Here is a 24298-nt window from a genome sequence, read left to right as displayed (position 1 = left end):
GTGTGCAGAATCAGCTTTGCTGCAAGGCAAGTTACCTGAAGGATTTAGGCTGGGCCTAATGCAAATGAGGAATACTTATAAAGAAGGAAAGTTGGAGGAAGCCCTCTCTTCTTATTCCTAGGTCACAGAAATGCATTTCACAGCTCTGACACTCTCTTCACCCCAGAGGAGAACTTGTCGGAGCCTCGGCTTCTGGGCCTTGGTTACTGCGATTAGTAACATGGGTATTACATGGAAGGACTGATGCTGAAGCTGAAACTCCAATACTTTGGCCACCCGATGCGAAGAGCTGAGTTATCTGAAAAGACCCTGATGTTGGGAAAGATTGAGGGCAGGAGGAGAAGGGGACGATAGAGGGTGAGATGGTTGGATGGCATCACCGACTCAATGGACATGAGTTTGAGGGAACTCTGGGAGTTGGTGATGGACAGGGAGGCCTGGCATGCTGCAGTCCATGGGGTCGCAAAGAGTCAGGCACGACTGAGCGACTGAACTGAACACGGGTGTGGTCAAGAGTCAGACTAGCTGGGACTGCTTGCTTGAAGGAGGTTGGAAAGGGCAGACCATTCCAGGAAACAGAAATTTAAATAAGAAGGGAAGAAAGAGGAGAATTTTACAGCCTAGATTCCATAGCCTGAGGGAGGTTGAAAGAAAGGGCTCTGAGGACATGTTGGGGCAGCTACCACAGACGTGGTAAATGAAGAGCTTTTGAGAAACATTTTTCAGATGCACAAAGAGACCTCCCCTTTGGGGTTTTCCAGAGACCTGAGTGGAGATTTACACAGCTTTTCCTTTCCTGTTTGCTATTTATGGCTTTGAGTGCCACCCGTGGGAGGCCTAGGTGCAAAGGCCCAGCTGCCCCCCAGCTCCAGCGTGTACTTCAAGGATATGCTCAATACCGGCCCATTCAACCCACCGGAGAGGACACACAGGCGCCCACTTCAGCCTCATGGAGTGAGATGTGAGTCGGTCCAGCGCTATACGTTTCCTGCAAGTTCGTAAGAGGGGCAGAGAGCAAAGGGCAGGCAGGGCATTCCTTTGGAATTACATCCGCTCCCTTCTGGGATCCAGAACACAGCAGCACAATCACTTCTGCTTCGGCCTTCATGTTTTAGCTCAGGGTACACTCACCGCCTCCTCAGGTCCTGATGTCTGTGAGTGAGGCGGGTACCCATCCATTTGCACCCTTCCCGACCCCGCAGAAGGGGGCCTGTCTCCCTGTTGTCTGACACTTGGATCCTCCCCAGTGGTTCCCAGCGCCGCCCATCTCGCCAGGACACACTGGTCATCTCCCAGTCATTCATCATCACCCTGGTCCTTGAACAATGATTGACTTAAGAGTCAGAGGCACCTGTGCAGGCCTGGAAATGGATGTGCCCTTTCTCTTCCTCCGCCTCGCCTGTCCAGGGCAGATTTATGTCCTAGAAGTTTCCCTCCGTTTTATTTTTGGTCTCTTGAACAGGGCGGCCCCATGTTATTTCCTTTGCCCGCCCTTCCCAGCACCAGCCCTGTGACTGCTGCCTCTCCCTGGATGCCCCTCCCTGGATGCCCATGTCCCTTCACTGCAGGCTTCCTGTCTGTCCACTTCCGATGCCTCCTGCATCATAGCCTGCTCACAGACGCGGCGTTCACGCCGTCTGCCTGGCCGCCTGAGGCTCTGTCTTCAGCAGCTCCTTGTCTCCTCCTCGTCGGGAAGCTCGTGGGGGCACAGAGACCACCTCTGAAGCCAGAGACAGCGAGTGAGCAGGCTGAACTTTGAGACGTGGGGCGTGTCATTTCCGGGCTGTGCGTCTCCAGGCAGCATGACGCGTGCGTGGTGGGGTGATGGGGAGGAATGAGGGGGAACACACGTAGGTGCTCAGGGCAGTGCTGGCACGTCGGGTGGACCCGCCGCTGTGAGCCTCAGTCGTCCTCACCGCTGTGCATGCTCTGGACGGAGGGGCCGGTCAGGACCACCAGGCAGCAGGGACCCAGGAAACGTCAAAGCAAGTGGAAGTCAGCGCTCAGATACGCAGGAAGTCAGCCTTATTGTCGAGGAGGGTGCCATCCTCTGGTCGGACCTCACACATCAGCGCCCTTTGTGTCTCCACTTCCCTTTGATCTCACCTTTAGACGGTGATGTTTTCAGTGTTTATATGGGCATATCAACAAATGTGTATACTGAAGTGCGAGGGAGGTTCTTGGGAGAGTGCAGACAGTTGAATGATGAGATCCTCAGAATGCTCCCGACTCCTTTGGGGAACCACCACACCCAGGAGGAGGCAAGACAGCAGGTCATCAGGTGCCAGGTGAGCAGTCCAGAAAACGGGGGCTTCTGGAGTTCTGAGAACAGGAGCCCAGAATGTCTGAATTTGACTGATCTCCCCCTGAACACATGCCTTTCAAATATTTCTGTGCTCCTAAGAAGCACAGGGCAGATGAGCTGAGACTGTCCCCTCCCCAACAAGGAGGAGGAAGCGGTGACATCAGCAAGGTCAGAGCAGGGCTTGGTTTTGCAAAGCAGGGAGTGGGGGCAGAAGGGAGGCCCCCTGGCCCTGGATGGTAGAAGAGGTCTTTGGGGAGGGGACCTTTGAATTAGGAGGGGAAGTAAACTAGTCTGACGGAGAAAATCTAAATAAGTGTATATGTATGTAATTTATTTCTTTATTTTTGGCTTTGCTGGGTCTTCTTGCTGCAACGGCTTTTCTTTGTTCGTGGTGTGTGGGCTTCCTGTTGCTGTGGCTTCTCTCGCTGTGAAGCAGAGGCTTTGAACACAGGCCTAGTAGCTGGGGTGCATGGGCTTAGTCGCTACATGGCGTGTGAGATCTCCCCAGAGAAGGGATCGAAGCCAAGTCTCCTGCATCAGCAGGTGGATTCTTCACCACCAAGCCACCAGGGAAGCCCTCAACTAGGTTTTGAGTAAGACCTGCTGTCGGAGAAGGTGATGGCACCCCACTCCAGTACTCTTGCTTGGAGAATCCCATGGACGGAGGAGCCTGGTAGGCTGCGGTCCATGGGGTCGCCAAGAGTCAGACACGACTGAGCGACTTCACTTTCCCTTTTCACTTTCATGCATTGGATAAGGAAATGGCAACCCACTCCTGTGTTCTTGCCTGGAGAATCCCAGGGACGGGGGAGCCTGGTGCGCTGCCATATATGGGGTCGCACAGAGTTGGACACGACTGAAGTGACCTAGCAGCAGCAGCAGCAAGACCTGCTGTGGGCTCTTCACCCATCTCTCCCTGAAAGCTTCAGTAGAGTCTCTAGAATCCATCTGCAGTTTGTTGTCATGACTGAGTGAGTACAGGGTGAGTGCAGGGGGTCAAGGGATCCCAGCTGGGGTCTGAATGAATCACTCCTGACTTCCCCTTAATATGTGGGAGTCACCAGGCTCCATAAAGTCTCTCTTCACACACACACAAAAAGGGCAGAATCCTTTGTTTTAAACAGACCCTGAGACAGGGTGCTCAGGGTTGATGTACTGGGATGACCCAGAGGGACAGGATGGGGAGGGAGGTTGGGGGATGGTTCAGGATGGGGAACACATGTAAACCGATGGCTGATTCATGTCAATGTATGGCAAAAACCACTGCAATATTGTAAAGTAATTAGCCTCCAATTAAAATGAATAAATAAGAATTTATATTTTTCTTTTTAGATGATATCACTCCATTTGGGGCCTTTCTAAGCTTATAGCCAATGAGAACCAAGTATCTATACAAGTGGGGTTGGGGTGGGAAAACAGTTGGGGGGTTGGAATTGGTAAATTGGGTTTTGTAAGAAAGCCTTAAATAAAAACTCATTTATAAAACAAAACAAAACAAAACAAAACAAACCAGATCCAACCTGTGTGTGTGTGTGTGTGTGTGTGTGTGTGTGTGTGTTCAAGTCAACCTAGTCTTACTGTGTCAGTAAAGGAGGCTCCTCCCTCTTGACCCCATCCCTCCTGCATCCTAGAGGGCCAAGGCAGACGGGCCTTCTGCTTTGAAACTAAGAGAAAGGGTCACTATCTCTCTTTCTAAAGAGGAACCTGGATGGGAGCTGCCCGCAGGTGACCTAACTGGTTGTCTTGGTTCGTTGTTCAGTCACTGAGTGGTGTCCTCCTCTTTGTGACTCCATGAACTGCAGCAAGGCAGGCTTCCCTGTCCTTCACCATCTCCTGGAGCTTGCTCAAACTCATGTGCATTGAGTCAGTGATGCCACCAACCATCTCATCCTCTGTCATCCCCTTCTCCTGCCTTCAGTCTTTCCCAGCATCAGGGTCTCTTCCAGTGAGTTGGCTCTTCACATCAGGTGGCCAAAGTATTGAACTTTCAGCTTCAGTCTTTCCAATGAATATTCAGGGTTGATCTCCTTTAGGATTGACCAGTTTCATCTCTGTGCTATCCAAGGGTGTCTCAAGAGTCTTCTCCAGCACCACAGTTTGAAACCATCAATTCTTCAGTGCTCAGCCTTCTTTATGGTCCAACCCTTATATCCATACATGACTACTGGAAAAACCATGGTGATTTAGGTTTAGTTGCTAAGTCATGTTCTACTCTTGAGATCCCATGGACTATAGCCTGCCAGGCTCCTTTATCCATGGGATTCTCCAGGCAAGAATACTGGAGTGGGTTGCCATTTTGGCTTTGACTATATGGACCTTTTTAGGCAAGATGATGTCTCTGGTTTTTAATATGCAGTGTAAGTTTGTCATAGCTTTTCTTTCAAGGAGCAAGAGTCTTTTAATTTCATTCTAACTGGGTGAAGTGTGAAGGGAACATTTGGGACCATAAAAATGCAATCCGCTGTCATCTTTCTCTAGGATACTGTTTCTCACCTGTGCTACTCTGTGAGAATGCCCTGGGGCATTCACAGAGGTCTGAACACTGCCAGGCCTCCCCTCCACCCTCAGAGACTCGGATCTAACCATCTAGAGTGTGGCCTAGTTCTCTGGCAGGGAATTCCTGGGCATGAAGCCTTCAGGCCAGTTCCAAAGTGTGCTCCCAATAGAATGCTCTGAAAGCCCCAAAGCAATGTAGGTACTGGAGACACATTTCACGAGGCTTCCGTGGCAAATATTCAGCCTCTACTCTGGTGTCCGTCCTCTGCTTTCTTAGCAAAGCCACATGTGCAGGGCAAGTATTGTCCATCAAAAGTAATGCCTCTTGCCTCAAAGAATGAATGAATGAACTTGTTTTCCTTCCTACCCAAAGCTGAAACAGAAATGGTTTTAAAACAAAGACGAATATTGTATATTAACACCTGTGTGTGGAATCTAGAAAAATAGTCCTGATGAGCCTAATTGCAGGGCAGCAATGGAGATGCAGGCCTAGAGGATAGGCTTGCAGACACAGTGTGGGAAGGAGAGGCTGGGACGAATGGAGAGAGAAGCATGGAAATATACCTTACCCTGTGTAACACAGATCACCAGTAGGAATGTTGCTCTGTGATACAGGGAGCTCAACCTAGAGCTCTGTGACTCCCTAGGGGGTGGGATGGGGTGGGAAATGGGAGGGAGGTTTAAGAGGGAGGGGACATATATACCTGTGGCGGATTCATGTTGATGTATGGCAGAAACCAGCACAACACTGTAAAGCAAATATCTTTCAATAAACAACAACAACAACAACAACAACAACAAAGTATCTATACTCACGCACAAAACAAAGCCATGAGAAGCTAACATAAAATTCTCTGTAACAGTTCTCTGTTATAAAAGTAACCCTTGGTTTGTAGCAGGCCTGCGTAGAGGGCAGACAGGCGTGGACAGTCATTCCACTCATACTGAAAACAAGGAGAGCAACTTTCTAAGGGCAGGCACCCCTGACCCCTGCTTCTCAGATTTTTTCTTAATACACTTGGTCTGAGAAATTGGACCCCAAGAGCCGCTGGTGGCAATCTCTTACAGCGTGTAGGTAAAGAAGACGCTGGGGGAGAAGGGACAAGGATCAGAGAGCAGCTCTGATTAGTAACTGCGGTGATGCAATTGTCCTGCCTGGAGGCAGGAAGGGGTTACTCCACCCAAGTGCAGGCGCTGGAAACCCAGTGATGTGGGGACGGACTCGAGAGAGCGGGGCAACTCCAGTACATTTTCTCACTCAGAATTGTCCCTCTGTGGATTAACAACAGCTTCCTACTTCTAGAGGGTGTTAATGAACTTCCCTTTAAACAGGGAGCGGGGAGGTCTGTTTCCGGAAGGGGGTACAGAAAGCAGCCTGGGCACCACGTGGCCAGCCCCCTCAGGAGGGGAGGCGCAGACCTCTCTCTGCCCTGCGGCGAGACCAGGCCACCCCCAGGCTGAGTGGCCACAGGTCCAGCGTTGTCACTTTGCTCTCTGAAGGGATAAGTCAAACCCCAAGGACAGTGAATATGCAGGAAACACGGTGCCAGCGCTCGAGGCTGTGTGACTGTGCAGCCCCGCAGGGCTGGTCACCGCTCTGATCCCATCCTGCCCTGGCAAACGAGACTACACCCACTTCTAGGCTGGGTGAACCCCCCGCCCCAAGCAACTCTTGCTATTCCCTGGGCAGGTTCTCATGTCCCACTTGAAGGTAGTAAGGCTTTTCTCTCCCCTCTTTGGTCCACAGACATCACCTCCTTGAATCTGTGCCTTGAAAAGGCTCTCCCTAAAAGGCTTTCTCATCCAGACAGAGTTTATGAAGAACCAGCTTCTTTATTTGTCTCTAAATCTGCAGCTTGATATTACCTTTCCCCAAGACTCAAGTCGAAATGAAAAAGGATTACTTTATATTTACTTCCATCTTTCATGAAAGAAACTAATTTTGAGAAAGAAAATCCCTACAATGTGAAACACATTCCCTCCCTTCAAACCCTCTGAGGGGCAGAAGCGAAGCTAGGAGGCCTGTGCGCTGTTTCATCTCCTCTGTCTGGCAGGCACCGCTTCTCATCGTGCTTTTGAGGGTCACCTTCCTTCAGCACTCTCCTCCACTCTAGTTGTGCGCTCCTGTTAGAAGAGAATTTTCAAGCCGAGCATGGCGCAGGACACCTTGGGTAATGAATGGCTCTGAGGGTTTGCTGAGTGTGTTATTTAATTAGTGGCACTTGCGTCTGGAGTGTCTACGACTCCATAGTTGAATAAAAGGTGTATTTGCTGAGGGATTACAGACAAACACTCAAGAATTGTCACAGTGAGAATCTGTCGGGGTTCAGCACATTTAACAGACTAATGGGGTTATTATTATTTTTTTCCCTTTCCACACTTTAAAAGGTACTGAGGTTGATAGAACTCTTTCCCCTTTGCCTTGTGTGTGAGCTGAGATTACAATCGAAAAAAAATCCTTAGGGGAATGGATAAAAGTCTATAACCTGAAGCAGAGCCTCTCACCAAAAACAGAGATGACGTGTTTAATGTTGTATTGCTGAGAAACTGATAGTCAAATAGGTTATGGTTTACCTGTTCCTCATAAAGAACTGAAATGCATGCAAGTTGTATATGGCACCCAAAGAGCAAGGGTTCCAAACCCTTGAAGAAGACACCCCTGCAGGGTGTAGGGAACAGAGGCCATTGCCCACTACCCTGTGTCTCCTGAGGGTCTACTGCTGAGAGTAGAATGCAGATGGTGAGAAGACAAAGAGGACACAGCCCAGACAGAGGCGCCGGCCGCCCGCACGGGGGCATCTATGTGACCCCTCCGCGGTGTATGTTCAGACGGACTGTAAATACAAAGGGTTGAGTTGTAATCCTATGTGCACCTGGGCAGCTGATATCCGATCTCCAGGCCACGGTCTCTTCCTTTGTAAAACAACAGGTTGAATTATATGTTCTTTAAAGTCCCTTCCAGCCCAAAGATGCAGTTGCTGATTTTTCTCAGTAGAGAGAAGGAAGCTTTCTGCGCCTCTGATAGAGCTGATCACTCACTTTGGGGATGTAAGGGCCATTTAGTCCAGGACAAGACCCCCTGAGGGTGGGAGGGCATATGCAGGGCCCCCTACATGAGGGCTAGAAGGCTCAGCTCTACTCCAGAGCTCAGCAGGATGGTCCAGGGGACCAGGCCTCGGCCTGGGGCCTGTCTCCCCCGCTCTGTCCCTCCCACTGCAGACCTTGCCACCCTGGCAGACAGTGGGGACAGAGGGTCAGGAGGCTCAACTGGAGCGAGGTGAGGGGCCCCAAAGCTGCTCTTTCCTGGGTGGGAGGGAAACCCGTCCATCCAGGGTGTCAGCTGGCCAGCTGCTGTGCTCAGGGGTGTGCGGGCCTGTGTGTGGAAAACTCCTTTCATCTTCCTATACGTCCCGTGGGGTGGATATCAGAGCCCCAGGAACGAGGTCACACAGTAAGTGGGACTGGACCCAGACCCGCCTAACTGCGGAGATCAGCCCCTTCTCAACACTGCAGTGTCCAGCGCGGTGGCAGCCAGCAGGCACACACAGGTAACGAGCCCTGACAGATGCAGCTCGTCCGAATGGAGGCTGGGGAAACAGTAAGATGTCTACTGGCCTTCGAAGACTGGCTCTGAGCAAAGAGCACGACGCACCACATCTTTTATACTTACATAATTTTCATAGTATGATTTTTTATATTATTAAGATAGTGAAATGATAATATTTGGATATATGGGGTAAATGTATTAACACTAATTTGTCCTTAATCTCGGAGAAGGAAATGGCAACCCACTCCAGTATTCTTGCCTAGAGAATCCTGTGGATGGAGGAACCTGATGGGCTGCTGTCTATAGGGCTGCACAGAGTCGGACACGACTGAAGCGACTTTGCATGCACTGAAGAAGGAAATGGCAACCCACTTCAGTGTTCTTGCCTGGAGAATCTTGTGGATGGAGGAACCTGATGGGCTGCTGTCCATAGGGCCATACAGAGTTGGACATGACTGAAGTGACTTTGCATGCGCTGGAGAAGGAAATGGCAACCCACTCCAGTGTTCTTGCCTGGAGAATCCCAGGGACGGCAGAGCCTGGTGGGCTGCCATCTATGGGGTCGCACAGGGTTGGACACGACTGAAGCGACTTAGCAGCAGCAGCAGTCCTTAATCTGGCTTCTGGAAAATGTCAAAGGACATGTGTAGCTCACATTCTCATCCTGTTGGTCAGCACGGCTCTGAGACAGTAGCCTAGGGCCCAGGCTCTGGAAACACAGGGAAGCTGGTTAGGGGGCAAGGGGAGACCTGGGAATGTCTACAGAGTTGATTTAGTATTTAAGCACCTGGGCTCTGCACTCAAGTTAGGCCTCGGACTTATTAGATGTGTTTTCTTTATCAAATTACTTTGCCCCTCTGGGCCTCAGTTCCATCGTCTACAAAACAGGAAAATAGCATCTATGTCACAGAACTGTTATAAGGACTAAAGATGATACAGCACTTAGCATAGTACCTGGCCCAGAGAAAGGTCTAGAACTACAGAACTATTGTCACTCATTCATTCCCTCGGTGTTTCTGAGCACCCATGAGATGCCAGGGGCTGTTCTGAATGCCAGAGAGAATGGCCCTGTCCTCAGACGCTTGCTAGTGGAAGACACAGACAAACAAATGAGTCTGTAATATGATGACAGGTGGCGCTGAGCACTATGAAGCAAAATGAGGCAAGTTTAAGGAGGAAACGGGGCTCTGCTTGAGACTGGGCACTTGAGGAAAGCCTTTCTGAGTGGGGGGACATTTGAGTTGAGTACTGAAGGGAAGAAGGAAAGAAAAGAATTCCAGGCATGGGGGCCAAAAAATGCCAGGGCCCTGAGGTGGGAGCTTCTGTGAAACAACCTCATAAAAGCAAGGAAGCAGGAAAGCTGGAAGCAAGAGCTGGGGGAGCGCTGGGGCCGTGAGACTGGATTTTATCCCAAGTCACTGGCTATGGCTATACGGCCCACTGTGATCAGGCCCGGCGGGCTTTACAAAGTACGGGGAAGGGACGTGATCCGATGGCCCATGAAAAGGACTGCAATCTTAACAGATTTATTATTTTAATATGTTCATTATTTTTTTATGACCTTGGGTGACTTTGAGGGTTTGTTGTTATAGTTTTAGTCGCTAAGTCATGTCCGATTCTTTTGTGTCCCCATGGACCACCATCCACCAGGCTCCTCTGTCCATGGGATTCCCCAGGCAAGAATACTGGAGTGAGTTGCCATTTCTTTCTCCAGAGGATCTTCCTGGGTCTGGCTACACTGGCAGGTGGATTCTTTACCACTGAGCACCATGGGAACCCTGATTGAGGGTATAGATGTGCATTTTAAGAGTCACAGTCGACAGTTAAAATAAGATAGTCTATATAAAGAAGGTATATTTTTAACTGCAGTATCATGAAACCTCACCCCTAATGAGAGGAGTTCTTAGGCTTTACTGAAAATAATTTTCTGTTAAATTCTTACACTACTTTTCATTTCCATTAAGTATCATTCTTTTGAAAGATTAAAGAAATAAAAATTAACCACAAACAATATCTTCAAACTTAAAAAAGAAAAAAAAAGAAAAAATAAACCAACTGGTCAACTGCCCCAATAGATAACAGATCCTTAAAAAGAGAGTAATAAAGCAAACCCTTGATAGGGGTGTCACAGATAAATGCTGATGCACTTCACTGCACATACTCCTTGTTCAAATTGATAACTCCGGAATCTGCAGGAGTCACAGAGAGATAAGAGAGGGCGCAGAGTTCTGAGAGGATCCCTGAGCGGCCCAGACTGGCATTCTGCCTCTTAGAATGCTCCCCTTTCCCATAGCTCTCCGTGACTCTGGCTTATCATTTCTAATTAAAAAAAAAAATGACTCTTGCAATATCATGGGCTTTCATTTCTTCAAAACAATACCACCCCATCAGCTTGCAGCTCAGAATGTCCACAGTTCTATACTATATTTTTTGGAGCCTCACTGGAATTTGGTATGGAGCGCTAGCAGAGGAAAATTGCTAAGAACATCTAATTACATTCTAAGTCATTTTTTTGGTCTGTCTTAAAGGAATGAAAATGATCTGCCGGTTTTTATAGCCCTTCTTGACCTAAAGATATCTGCTGGCGGAAAGAGAATCCTCAACTGGGCTCTTTTAATGCTTTAATTATTACGTGATCTATCATCTTATGCACTGACTTGCACACTTGGAAAAATCTCTTAAAGATGCATTAAAATTGATTGGCTAATCCTAGACCATGGGGGTGGCTCTTGGAGGGCATGTAATTGTCTGTGGGCATGGGATGTGAGACAGGATTGACACCAAGTCAACTACGTCACAATGGGATAAGGGAGGGAAATGGATTTGGCCCCAGGTAGGGCTGACACTGCACTGCTTACTTGCTCAGAGTGCAGTCACATGCGCTCTCAGTTGCTGCCAGAATTCCTCTCCTCAGTTTATCTTTTGGCTCCCTTTCCTCTGGAGGCTTCTCCTGCATTGCTTTTCCAAATGAAGAGCAAGATGACTGCCAGAAGCCTGAAGTCTAGTCCATGTCACCCCTGAGTCCACACACCACATGGCAGAGAAGCTACCTTGGCTAACTGGTCAAGCACAGCACCTACAGCTGTGCTTTCTGGATGAGATTAGCAGTACCGAGCCCCATGTCTGCTACACCTGTCCTATTTTCTGCTTGACCCTCTCAACAGTTTTCTAAATGTTTTGAAATCCAAGGGCTAATTACAGATCCTTGGTGAAAACCCCCTAAGGTAAGGTAAGGTGAAGTCGCTCAGTCGTGTCCGACTCTTTGCGACCCTGTGGACTGTAATCTACTAGGCTTCTCCGTCCATGGGATTCTCCAGGCAAGAATACTGGAGTGGATTGCCACTGCCTTCTCCAGGGGATCTTCCCGACCCAGGGATCGAACCCCAGTCTCCCGCATTGGAGGCAGACGCTTTAACCTCTGAGCCACCAGGAAAACCCCCTATCTCTAAAGAAAACTCGAAACTAAGGTCTTGAATGGAGCCCTTGGGAGTCCTCACTGATCCCAAGAATACAGCATGTTGTGCATTATGGTCCAGGGTTGAGAAACTGTGATCCACTGTCTTTATCAAATGCAGTTGTATCTTCCAGGCAAATATTCAGCCCATAATTGTTGTTGCCAGGGGAACCAGGGCACCACTGTCTCTTTGGCAGGGTGGTTGTGATAAGTGGATAAAGTGACCTACAAAGCCCCCAGCACAGAAATCACCGAATACTGGTACTTTTCCTGAAGTTAGTGAGGAAGCAAGAGTACGCTATATGCATCTCGGCTTCATCGTACAACTCCTGTGTTTAGTTAGCTTGAGTTTACGCAGGGGAGGACATTTCTATACAGAGAACCACTAATTTTAGTGTAAAGGTAAGAGTGGGCTCCAGAGGCAGACGGCCTGGGTGGCTCTAACTCTCCATGTATAACCTGGGAGTCCTGGGAAAAGTCCCAGAGCAACCTTAAGCTTCAGTTTCTACATCTGAACACTGGGACTGTACTAGAAGATGGCTGTGGGATTTCACTGAGATAAAACCTGTGAAGTGCTTCGTATAATTTGCCCATAATGAGATCACCATAAGTGGTATCCTCAAGGATCATGAACAACGAAGCATCGTCTGTGCTGGTTTTTCCTGCTCAGCTCCTGAAATGATGATTTTCTAGGCCAGTGTGGTCCCTTCAAGTCTGGGAGGGTGGCCAAGAGGAGAATGGACTCAGAGGCAGGAATGTAACTGAATGTAGGGTCTGGCTGCTCGCTGCTCAAAAGCCAATAAAGAGGCCAGGTTGGCGGAAAGGAAACTTTGCTTTATTTTGGAGGCCGGCAACCTGGGGGCGGGCTCCTATCCAAAGGCCGACTCTCTGCCCCTCGGCAACCCCCAGTGACCACCAGTGGAGAAGAGCTTTACAGACAGAGGGAGGGGCTACATGCAGAAACAGCACGGTTAGCTCTGGCAGCCATGCTGCCGTCGGTCATCGGTGGTCTGATCAGTGTCATCTCGACTGTCTTAAGTGCAGTCAATCTTCAGTTCCAGGGTTGGTGTGTTTCCATTTCCTTGAAGCCATTTCTTGAAACTGGCAGCTTATGCCATGGCTACAGTCTGGTCACCGTGTACTTAACTTCTTCCACCTGGTGGGGGTTTCAATATCTGTAAGACCGCTCACAGAATTGTATCTATAGCACTGGAAGAGCTAAAGGCTCCTGACTTCGTTTACAGACTCAACTTGTTTTGACCCATTTGACTGTTTTCCTTTGTTTTGGCATTTTCGCATTTCTCTGATTAAACGTATTGTTGGCTAAAGTTTTCTTCACAGACAAAAGGCAGGCTGAGGATATGGGGTTGAAGGGGGCAGGGTGGAGCATATAACCCTGCTCTGTTTCAGGAGCAAAGTGTCTGTGAAGATTATATGCGACAACTGTGCTTTTCTGTTTAAACTTAATCTGGAATAACTGAATATCCAGCCAGCAGTTAGGCCATACATTAGAGTCAATCTCTTCCTGCCTCTTCTTTTCTCCTTAACTCAAAATTTTTCATGTATCTGTTTTATATATAGCCCTTTTTTATCACTGAAATATGGGCTTCCCTGGTGACTCAGATGGTGAAGAATCCACCTACAATGCAGGAGACTCGGGTTCAATCCCTGAGTTGGGAAGATCCCTGGAGAAGGGAATGGCAATCCACTCCAGTATTCTTGTCTGGAGAATCCCATGGACAGAGGAGCCTGGTGGGCTGTAGTCCACGGGGTCCCAAAGAGTCAGACACGACTGAACGACTAACAATAACTGTGAAATATAACATATGCAGAAAAGTGTTTATATATACACACACACACACACACACTAGATATATATATATATAGCTTATAGAATGAATATAAAGCAAACGTGTTTCGCCACCACCGTGACAAGGAATAGAACACTGCCAGCCCTTCCACCCTCCCAGCCCACACTCCTCTCCTGAATCACAGGCTCCTTCTTGCCTCCTCCACAAAGATAACCACTGGGCTGACTTTTATAGTGATGGAGTCTTTGCTTTCCTTTATAATTTTACTCCCTAAATGGATGTATCTCTAAACACTGTGATTTCGTTTTGCCTGTTTGTGAACTTGATTCGGACACAATCACACAGTATGTGTTCTGTGTGTTTCCGTTGTTCTACATTCTTGCAGACACTTGATATTGTCAGTCATTTAAAATTTTGGCTATTGTGGGTATATAGTGGTATTTCATTGTGTTTAAACTATGCTTCCCTGATGACTAAAGATTACTGGCCAGTCCAAGGCCAATTTTCTACAAAGTGCATATTCAAATAGTTTTGTAGTTTCCACTGGGCTGTTGACTTTCTCTAAGTGGCTTATACATTTTTTTTCTTTTTCTCTAAAAATACTGTCTTGTGGATACTGGCCTTTCATTGTTCATAATGTGGCAAATACCTTCTCCCACTTTGTATCTTGCATTTCTCACTCTTACTCTCTCTTAATGGTGTTTTTGATAAAACAAAATTAATTTGAATGTAGTTGTTTATCCATCTTTTTTATAATAATGCTTTTGTATCCTATTTAAAAAGTCTTTCCCTATAGCATGACCATGATAATATTTTCCTACATTCCCTTCTAAAGTTGCACTTCAGACTTTGAACTATAATCCACCTGGAATTGACTTTTGCATATGGTATGAGGTGGGATATAGTTTTGTGAGTTTTCTACACAGATATCCAATTTTTCCAGAATAATTTATTGGAAAGATTTTCCTTTCCCCATAGTTCTTGGATGTCATTTTTATCTTCTATCAAGCGTTTATATATGCCTGGATCTGTTTCTGGGCTTTCTGTCTTGTTTCATCAGTCTGTCTATCCTTTTTTCCAGCATCATGCCCTCTTAGCTTTTGTAGCCCTGTAACAAGTCAGTATCTTTTAATAATAAATTTTTTTTTCTTTTCTTTTATTTATTTATTTTTAATTTTTTTTTACTTTATTTTACTTTAAAATACTGTGGAGTTGGGAGGGGGGTTCATGTTGGGATCGCATGTACACCAGTGGTAGATTCAGGTCAAGTCAGTATCTTTTAGAGTAAACCCTCCTGTGCTTCTTCTTCTTTTTTTTTTTTAATAGTCTCAGGCTACATTTCCATAAGCATTTTAGAATTAACTTTTAAACTTTTACAATAAAAGAAAAAAAATAAACGCATTACCACCAACAAAAATTACAGGAATTTTGATGTAACACTGAATTTATAGGTAAATTTGAGAAGACTTGAGTCTTTATAAAATTGAGTACTCTTATCTCCATTTATTTAATTCCTCCGTAATGATTCTTAGTAACATTTTATGGTTTTCTACCTAGAAACTTGCATACATTTTCTTATTTTTTGGTATTTGATTTCTGATGTTAATATAAGCCAATTTTAATCCTTTTCATATTCTGTGTGGCTGTTATGGATTGTGTCCTTCCAAAATTCACACGTTGAAGCTCTAACTCCCAATGTAATAGGACACATGGCCTTTAGGAGGTAATCGGGTGTAGATGAGGTAGAGGCCCCATGATGGGATTTGTGTACTTTCAAGAAGAGTGAAATTGAAGTTCACTCTCTTCCTCACATGAGGACACATTGAGCAGGTGGCCGGCTGCAGACCAGGAGGAGGGCTCTTGCCAGAACCCAGATGTACTGGCACCCTTATCTTAGACTTCCAGCCTCCAGCACTGTAAGGGGTAATTATGCTTTATTTAAGCTACCCGGTCTATGGCATTCTGTTATGGCAGGCTGAGCTACAACAGTAGCTGAGAAATTCAGAACTTAATAGAGGCCTTGCTAAGCTTTCTGGTTAATTTTAATCGTATCTCAGGACTTTCTTTGGAACATTCTGCATGTATCATTTTGTCTATGAGTAACAGCAGTCTTGTCTAACTCAATGAAACCAAGCCATGCTGTGTGGGGCCACCCAAGACTGGCAGGTCATGGTGGAGAGGTCTGACAGAATGTGTTCCACTGGAGAAGGGAATGGCAAACCACTTCAGTATTCTTGCCTTGAGAACCCCATGAACAGTATGAAAAGGCAAAATGATAGGATACCAAAAGAGGAACTCCCCAGGTCATTAGGTGCCCAATATGCTACTGGAGATCAGTGGAGAAATAACTCCAGAAAGAATGAAGGGATGGAGCCAAAGCAAAAACAATACCCAGTTGTGGATGTGACTGGTGATAGAAGTAAGATCCAATGCTGTAAAGAGCAATATTGCATAGGAACCTGGAATGTCAGGTCCATGAATCAAGGCACACTGGAAGTGGTCAAACAAGAGATGGCAAGGGTGAACGTTGACATTCTAGGAATCAGCGAACTAAAATGGACTGGAATGGGTGAATTTAACTCAGATGACCATTATATCTACTACTGTGGGCAGGAATCCCTCAGAAGAAATGGAGTAGCCATCATGGTCAACAAAAGAGTCCGAAATGCAGTACCTGGATGCAATCTCAAAAACGACAGAATGATCTCTGTTCATCTCCAAGGCAAACCATTCAATATCACAGTTATACAAGTCTATGCCCCAACCAGTAATGCTGAAGAAGCTGAAGTTGAATGGTTTTATGAAGACCTACAAGACCTTTTAGAACTAACACTCAAAAGAGATGTGCTTTTCATTATAGGGGACTGGAATGCAAAAGTAGGAAGTCAGGAAACACCTGGAGTAACAGGCAAATTTGGCCTTGGAATGCGGAATGAAGCAGGGCAAAGACTAATAGAGTTTTGCTAAGAACATGCACTGGTCATAGCAAACACCCTCTTGCAACAACACAAGAGAAGACTCTACACATGGACATCACCAGATGGTCAACACCAAAATCAGATTGATTATATTCTTTGCAGCCAAAGATGGAGAAGCTCTATACAGTCAACAAAAGCAAGACCAGGAGCTGACTGTGGCTCAGATCATGAACTCCTTATTACCAAATTCAGACTTAAATTGAAGAAAGTAGGGAAAACCACTAGACCATTCAGGTATGACCTAAATCAAATCCCTTATGATTATACAGTGGAAGTGAGAAATAGATTTAAGGGTCTAGATCTGATAGATAGACTGCCTGATGAACTATGGAATGAGGTTCGTGACATTGTGCAGCAGACAGGGATCAAGACCATCCCCATGGAAAAGAAATGCAAAAAAGCAAAATGGCTGTCTGGGGAGGCCTTACAAATAGCTGTGAAAAGAAGAGAGGTAAAAAGCAAAGGAGAAAAGGAAAGATATAAGCATCTGAATGCAGAGTTCCAAAGAATAGCAAGAAGAGATCAGAAAGCCTTCGTCAGTGATCAATGCAAAGAAATAGAGGAAAAGAACAGAATGGGAAAGACTAGAGATCTCTTCAAGAAAATGAGAGATACCAAGGGAACATTTCATGCATAGATGGGCTCAATAAAGGACAGAAATGGTATGGACCTAACAGAAGCAGAAGATATTAAGACGAGGTGGCAAGAATACATGGAAGAACTGTACAAAAAAGATCTTCATGACCCAGATAATCATGATGATGTGATCACTAATCTAGAGCCAGACATCTTGGAATGTGAAGTCAAGTGGGCCTTAGAAAGTATCACTACGAACAAAGCTAGTGGAGGTGATGGAATTCCAGTTCAGCTGTTTCAGTCCTGAAAGATGATGCTGTGAAAGTGCTACACTCAATATGCCAGCACATTTGGAAACTCAGCAGTGGCCACAGGACTGGAAAAGGTCAGTTTTCATTCCAATCCCAAAGAAAAGCAATGCCAAAGAATGCTCAAACTACCGCACAAGTGCACTCATCTCACACGCTAGTAAAGTAATGCTCAAAATTCTCCAAGCCAGGCTTCAGCAATACATGAAGCGTGAACTTCCTGATGTTCAAGCTGGTTTTAGAAAAGGCAGAGGAACCAGAGATCAAATTGCCAACATCCGCTGGATCATCAAAAAAGCAAGAGAGTTCCAGAAAAACATCTATTTCTGCTTTATTGACTATGCCAAAGCCTTTGACTGTGTGGATCACAATAAACTGGGGAAAATTCTGAAAGAGATGGGAATACCAGACCACCTAACCTGCCTCTTGAGAAATCTGTATGCAGGTCAGGAAGCAACAGTTAGAACTGGACATGGAACAACAGACTGGTTCCAAAGAGGAAAAGGAGTACGTCAAGGCTGTATATTGTCACCCTGCTTATTTAACTTATATGCGGAGTACATCATGAGAAACGCTGGACTGGAAGAAACACAAGCTGGAATCAAGATTGCCGGGAGAAATATCAATAACCTCAGATATGCAGATGACACCACCCTTATGGCAGAAAGTGAAGAGGAACTAAAAAGCCTCTTGATGAAAGTGAAAGAGGAGAGCGAAAAAGTTGGCTTAAAGCTCAACATTCAGAATACGAAGATCATGACATCCGGTCCCATGACTTCATGGGAAATAGATGGGGAAACAGTGGAAACAGTGTCAGACTTTATTTTTTTGGGCTCCAAAATCACTGCAAATGGCGACTTGCAGCCATGAAATTAAAAGACGCTTACTCCTTGGAAGAAAGGTTATGACCAACCTAGATGATATATTCAAAAGCAGAGACATTACTTTGCCAACTAAGGTCCGTCTAGTCAAGGCTATGGTTTTTCCAGTAGTCATGTATGGATGTGAGAGTTGGACTGTGAAGAAGGCTGAGTGCGGAAGAATTGATGCTTTTGAACTGTGGTGTTGGAGAAGACTCTTGACAGTCCCTTGGACTGCAAGGAGATCCAACCAGTCCATTCTGAAGGAGATCAGCCCTGGGTATTCTTTGGAAGGAATGATGTTAAAGCTGAAGCTCCAGTACTTAGGCCACCTCATGCAAAGAGTTGACTCATTGGAAAAGACTCTGATGCTGGGAGGGATTGGGGGCAGGAGGAGAAGGGGACGACAGAGGATGAGATGGCTGGATGGCATCACTGACTCGATGGACGTGAGTCTGAGTGAACTCTGGGAGTTGGTGATGGACAGGGAGGTCTGGCGTGCTGCGATTCATGGGGTCGCAAAGAGTCGGACACGACTGAGTGACTGAACTGAACTGAACTGAACAGCAGTTTTATTCTTTCCTTTTTAATCCTTCTAAGTTTTTTATGGCCCTTGCTTTACTGCACTAGCTGAGACCTTGCGTAGTCTGCGAAACAGCAGGGCTAATGGCAAATATTCTTATCTCATTTGTAATCGCAGATGAATAGTGTTCAGCATTTCATCCTTAACTATAAATCCCTTCCTAGATCAAGTTTTTCTAGAACTTGTATATTTATTAAGTTGGAGGTTGGCTTCTGTCTTTTCTTTTCCAGCATTTTGAGATGATCGCATCATTTATCTTATTGGTCTGGTGAAAGGCCTGAGATTAGTCTAATGTGAAACATGTTGCGCTGGTCCTAATGGCTCATCCTTTCCATAGACTGTGTGCACACACATGCAGTTTGTCGGTGTGCCTGTCTATCTTCCCACAAGGTATCAGGACAGTGGCATCTGTGTTTCCACGTGCAATTAGTCTAGATTTGCTTTCTGTTATGTTCTTGTCAGGTTCATGTGTAAGGGAACTCATCCAACAAACTGAGAATTGGGAGAGGTTTTCTTTTTTTTTTTTCCTTTTCTCTGCCAGAATTTGTTCCAGCACTCATAAGATTCTCACTGAAAATCTTACTCAGATTCTTCTTTCTTAATTGTGTGATAGAATTCACCAGTACAGTTATCTGGGCCCAACAGTGTCTTTGTGAGATGGGTTTTAGTTCGAGTTTTAGTTCAGGTTTGAGTTCTTTCAGTTCAGTTGCTCAGTTGTGTCTGATTCTTTGCGACCCCATGGACTGCAGCACGCCAGGCTTCCCTGTCCATCACAAATTCCCAGAGCTCAAACTCCTGTCCCTTGAGTCGGTGATGCCATCCAACCATCTCATCCTCTGTCGTCCCCTTCTCCTGCTTTCAGTCTTTCCCAGCATCAGGGTCTTTTCTGACTGTTGAGTTCTGTAATAGTTATCAAACTATTCATATTATATTTTTTAGTTTGTGTCACTTTGGGTAAAATAGAAATATGAATTTAAACCCAACTTTCAAATTTATTGGTCTAAGATTATTCATTATATGCTCTTCTCCTTTTTAATGAGTGCAATAACCAGGAAGGTGTTTAGGATTTAGCATAACTTTTAGCTTTTTTCCCAAAAAAAGCATAAAAGTCATAATCACAAAGTAAATTACCCTCTAGATATGGGGAAAAGAGAACCCTCTTGCACCGGCGGTGGGAATGTAAATTGATGCAGCCACTATGGGGAACACTATGGAGGTTCCTTAAAAAACTAAAAGTAGAAGTACCATATGACCCAGAAGTCCCACCACTGGGCATATACTCTGAGGAAATGATAATTCAAAGAGATACAGGCACCACAGTGTTCATGGAGCGCTATTTACAATAGCCAGGACATGAAAGCAACCTAAATGTCCATCAACAGCAGAACGGATAAAGAAGATGTGGGACGTATGTACAGTAGAATATTACTTGGCCACTAAAAGGAACGAATTTGGGTCATTAGTAGTAACCAGAAAATCAGAGTAAAGCCAGTCAGAAGAACAGATATGTGCATTAACACATACATACAGAATATATTAAAAAGGGTACAGATGCCTATTTGTGTAAGGCAAAAGCAGAGACAGAAGTAGAGAGTGGGCATATGGACACAGCAGGGGGAAGGGGAGTGGGGGCCGGACTGGGAGAGGTGATATATATACGCTTCTGTGTGCAAAGCAGCTGGCGGGGAGCTGCGGGGCAGCAGGGAGCTCCGCTCGGCACTCCGTGACGACCCAGAGGGGTGGGATGGTGGGGTGGGACAGAGACTCAAGTGGGAGGGCAGGCACTTCATTAACTAGACTTTCCAAGCAGGAATATGGAGTGGGTAGCCACACCTGCCTGCATGGGATCTTCTTGACCCAGAGATAAACCCCCGTCTCTTGCGTCTCCTCCATTGGCAGGCAGGCTCTTTACCACCAGTGCCACCCAGGAAGCTACTGCCTTTCTCTAATTATTGCTCCTTGGAAAGTAAGCTTTTTTTTTTTTCCTTTTTACTATTAAATCTAACAAACTACGCTGATTTTCTGCAGTTGTACCATGATGTGCCTAGGTGTGCATTCTACACCCTCACTCTGGGTTTGGCGTGTTCTTGAATTTTTGGATTGGTGACTTGAAAAATTCTCAGCTGCCATCTATTTAAGTATATCTTCCACTAGAATTCTATTTTGGAATTATGCATATCTATTAGACTTTCTCAGTGTATTCTATACTTCTGAACTCTCATATTTTTGCCACTCTCCTTTCATGGTTCTTTTGGAATATTTTCATTTTCATTTTGTTGTTGTCCAGATGCTAAGTTTGTCTGACTCTGTGCGACCCCATGGGCTGCAGCATGCCAGGCTTCTCTGTCCTTCACTACCTCCTGGAGCTTGCCCAAACTCATGATCATTGAGTTGGTGATGCCATCCAACCATCTCATCCTCTGTCATCCCCTTCTCCTCCTACCCTCAATCTTTCCCAGCATCAGGGCCTTTTCCAACAAGTCAGCTCTTCACATCAGGTGGCCAAATACTGGAGCTTCAGCACCTTCCAATGAATATTCAGGGTTGATTTCCTTTAGGATTACATGGTTTGGTCTCCTTGCTGTTCAGGTGCCTCTCAAGAGTCTTCTCCAACACCACAGTTAGAAGAAAGTATCAATTCTTTGATGCTTGGCCTTCTTTATAGTCCAACTCTTACATCCATACATGACAACTGAAAAAGCATAATTTAGACTTATGGACCTTTGTTGGCAAAGTGATGTCTCTGCTTTTTAATATGCTGTCTAGGTTTGTCATAGCTTTTCTTCTAAGGAGCAAGCGTCTTTTAATTTCATGGCTGCAGTCACCATTTGCAGTGATTTTGGAGTCCAAGAAAATGAAATCTGTCACGGTTTTTCCACTTTTTCCCCATCTATTTGAGATGAAATGATGGGACCAGATGCTGTGTTTTCATGGCTCATCTGTAAGTTCACTAAATCTCTTCTTGCCTGCCAAACTCAGGCTGCTAAATTCAATCACTGAGTTACTGTATTTTTCAGTTACAGAATTTCTATTTGGTTCTTTTTCACATCATCTCTGTATTTTTAATAGATTCTAGCTTTCTGCGGAATTTTTTTTGAGGGGGGCATAATCTAGTCCTTTTCATTCCAAAAGAAAGTAAACAGATTTATTTTAATGGCTGTCTGGTGATTCTAACCTTGTTTATATTAAATTGCCTCCTCATAAGTTGTGTGTGCATATGTATACTGGTATTGGACATTTCATTTGAAAATATTTATAGATATAATTTAAGATTTTGGATGGTATTCTTTTCTTCCAGAGGTAGTTTTTTCTTTGCTTATTCCAGGAATCGAATGGGACTAGCAAATCAGAATCCCATTAATTCACGGTCTGGTCTGTTTAGTAATAGAAACGAAAGTCACACTTCTTTCTTGGTGGTCTCAAAACAGCCTGCCCTACAGGTCTTATTCTTTAATTACTTCTTGAACTAATTTCTTACCACTCAAACATTTCCGTAATTTATTGTCTCTAAAGTGTAATAGAGAGGGAACATAACGCGTCTATGTGTTGGTGTAGCCGATGGGCCCTCGCAGTTTTCATGGCTCACCACTCATTATAAATTGGAGGTAGTGGAACAAACTGCAGTGTCTTTTGGATCCTCAGAGAAGAAATAAATCCAGAAGGAGCACAATTTAGAGCTGCTTTTTAGCATATCCTGCATTGATTGGTTGCGAGCCTACATGATTTTGCGAGCCCACGTGATAACTTGGTTAGTGCCGGTGGAATGTCAGAATAATGGAGCACGTCCTATATAAGAGGTGGCTGAGGGACATTTTTGGCACAGGATGGAGTGAACTGCGTAAATATTAGCTATTATTGAATGATGAGTCAAAGACGATTCAGGTGAATTTTCATAGCTTTTCTTCATATTAACCCCCCATGACCTCTAGGAGGGTCTTCTGTGCTCCCCCACCTTCCTTTACACCAGAGACAAACACAGAACACGAGAAGTGGAAGAGAAGAGAAGCAAGTAGCCAAGGAAGAGTCTTGGGAGTGGGTGGGTATTTGTAGAAGGTTTTGGCCTTATGGGGCTATGCAGACTGACCTGTGATAAATCATCCATTTCTGGAAATGAGATGAGGATAAGGATGATGGTGATGATAGACTTTATCATCTCACAAGATACAAGTAAAGCTTGAAACTTGAAAAAGTTCCTTTTCGGCATTTGGACTGCAGTGTTCTAATGACTCTGTGCTAATGGATTGTGTAGTTCCAAGATTGAGAAGGGTTCAAATTGACTTATGGACAGGAGTCATTTCTATGAACAGTTGAATTAAATCTCAGATGAACAATTCTGTAGATTCTTTAGCCCTTAGAGGCCTGGAAAGCTTCTGCCTGAACTATTGGGTATATTTTATAGAGAGCTAGATCTTGGTAAAACATTTAAAAAATAATGAAACTGAACTAAAAACCCATTTTGGAACTATGAGGTGGACTTATTTCAAAGAATGTTTCTAAAAGGGAGGGTTAAAGTATAACTAAATGGTTTTTCCTTGGAGTTATGATAAAATTATTCCGCGGGATGTTGTTGCTCGGTCACTCAGTCGTGTCCAGCTCTTTGTGACCCCGTGGACTGCAGCACGCCAGGATTCCCTGTCCTTCACCATCTCCTGGAATTTGCGCAAACTGATGTCCATTGAATCAGTGATGCCATCCAACCATCTCATCCTGTTTCCGCCTTTTCCTCCTACCCTCACTCTTTCCTGGCATCAGGGTCTTTTCCGTTGAGTCAGCTCTGTGCATCAGGTGGCCAAAGTATTGGAGCTTCAGCTTCAGCATCAGTCCTTCCAATGAATATTCAGGACCGATTTCCTTGAGGACTGACCGGTTTGGTCTCTTTGCAGTCCCAGGGACTCTCAGGAGTCTTCTCTAGCACCAAAGTTTGAAAGCACCAATTTCTGGTGCTCAGTGTTCTTTAATGGGATATTAGATTTTATTATTTCTAAAGTCTCTATGATTCTGTGGTTTATTACTCCCAGGTTAGATCACAGGGACTTGATTTATATTTAGCTAATCCAAATAACTGAATTTTAAAATCCCTGCTACTGAAATTTGGTTCTGTAAACATACTCTACACAGAAGGAAGGGAGAGGCAGCATAATTCAGTAGAAATATGCACAGCAGAGGAAGAAAAAGCAAACTGAACTATCTTTCCTTGCTTTACTTAAGGTGATGGATCCTTTATCTAAAGAGCTTTAGAACATCATACTAAAGTATCAGGGCAAGGGGGCATGTCTTACTCTCTTCAAGTATCAATTTGGGGATGGGCTGAAAGAGTGATGGCAACGACTTTTGCTGGTATTGATGATGCCCCAACATGGGCCTTGCCTTGAAGGTTTAG

At 45.3% G+C, this 24298-nt stretch overlaps 1 protein-coding gene across 33 annotated transcripts in view; it reads right to left on the bottom strand.

Annotated features, from left to right (window-relative positions):
* The window catches only part of FHIT (fragile histidine triad diadenosine triphosphatase), a 1561686-nt gene that overhangs the window by 838 nt on the left and 1536550 nt on the right, over nucleotides 1-24298 (bottom strand). For 6 of the 33 annotated variants that reach the window (XM_069560471.1, XM_069560474.1, XM_069560473.1 and 3 more), the window contains one exon: nucleotides 12616-12958. The exons of 22 other annotated variants lie outside the window; for them this stretch is intronic. The gene's annotated coding sequence lies outside the window, so the exon portion shown is untranslated. Of the gene's footprint in view, nucleotides 1-5505; nucleotides 5550-12615; nucleotides 12959-24298 lie in introns of those variants that run through there. 5 more of the 33 variants (XM_069560472.1, XM_069560476.1, XM_069560475.1 and 2 more) reach the window with 1 other exon arrangement.

Source organism: Ovis canadensis, chromosome 19 (assembly GCF_042477335.2).
Source record: "Ovis canadensis isolate MfBH-ARS-UI-01 breed Bighorn chromosome 19, ARS-UI_OviCan_v2, whole genome shotgun sequence".
In the NCBI taxonomy this organism is placed as follows: domain Eukaryota; kingdom Metazoa; phylum Chordata; class Mammalia; order Artiodactyla; family Bovidae; genus Ovis; species Ovis canadensis.
Note: the sequence above shows the minus strand (reverse complement) of the source record. Positions and strands in the feature narration are given on the sequence as shown.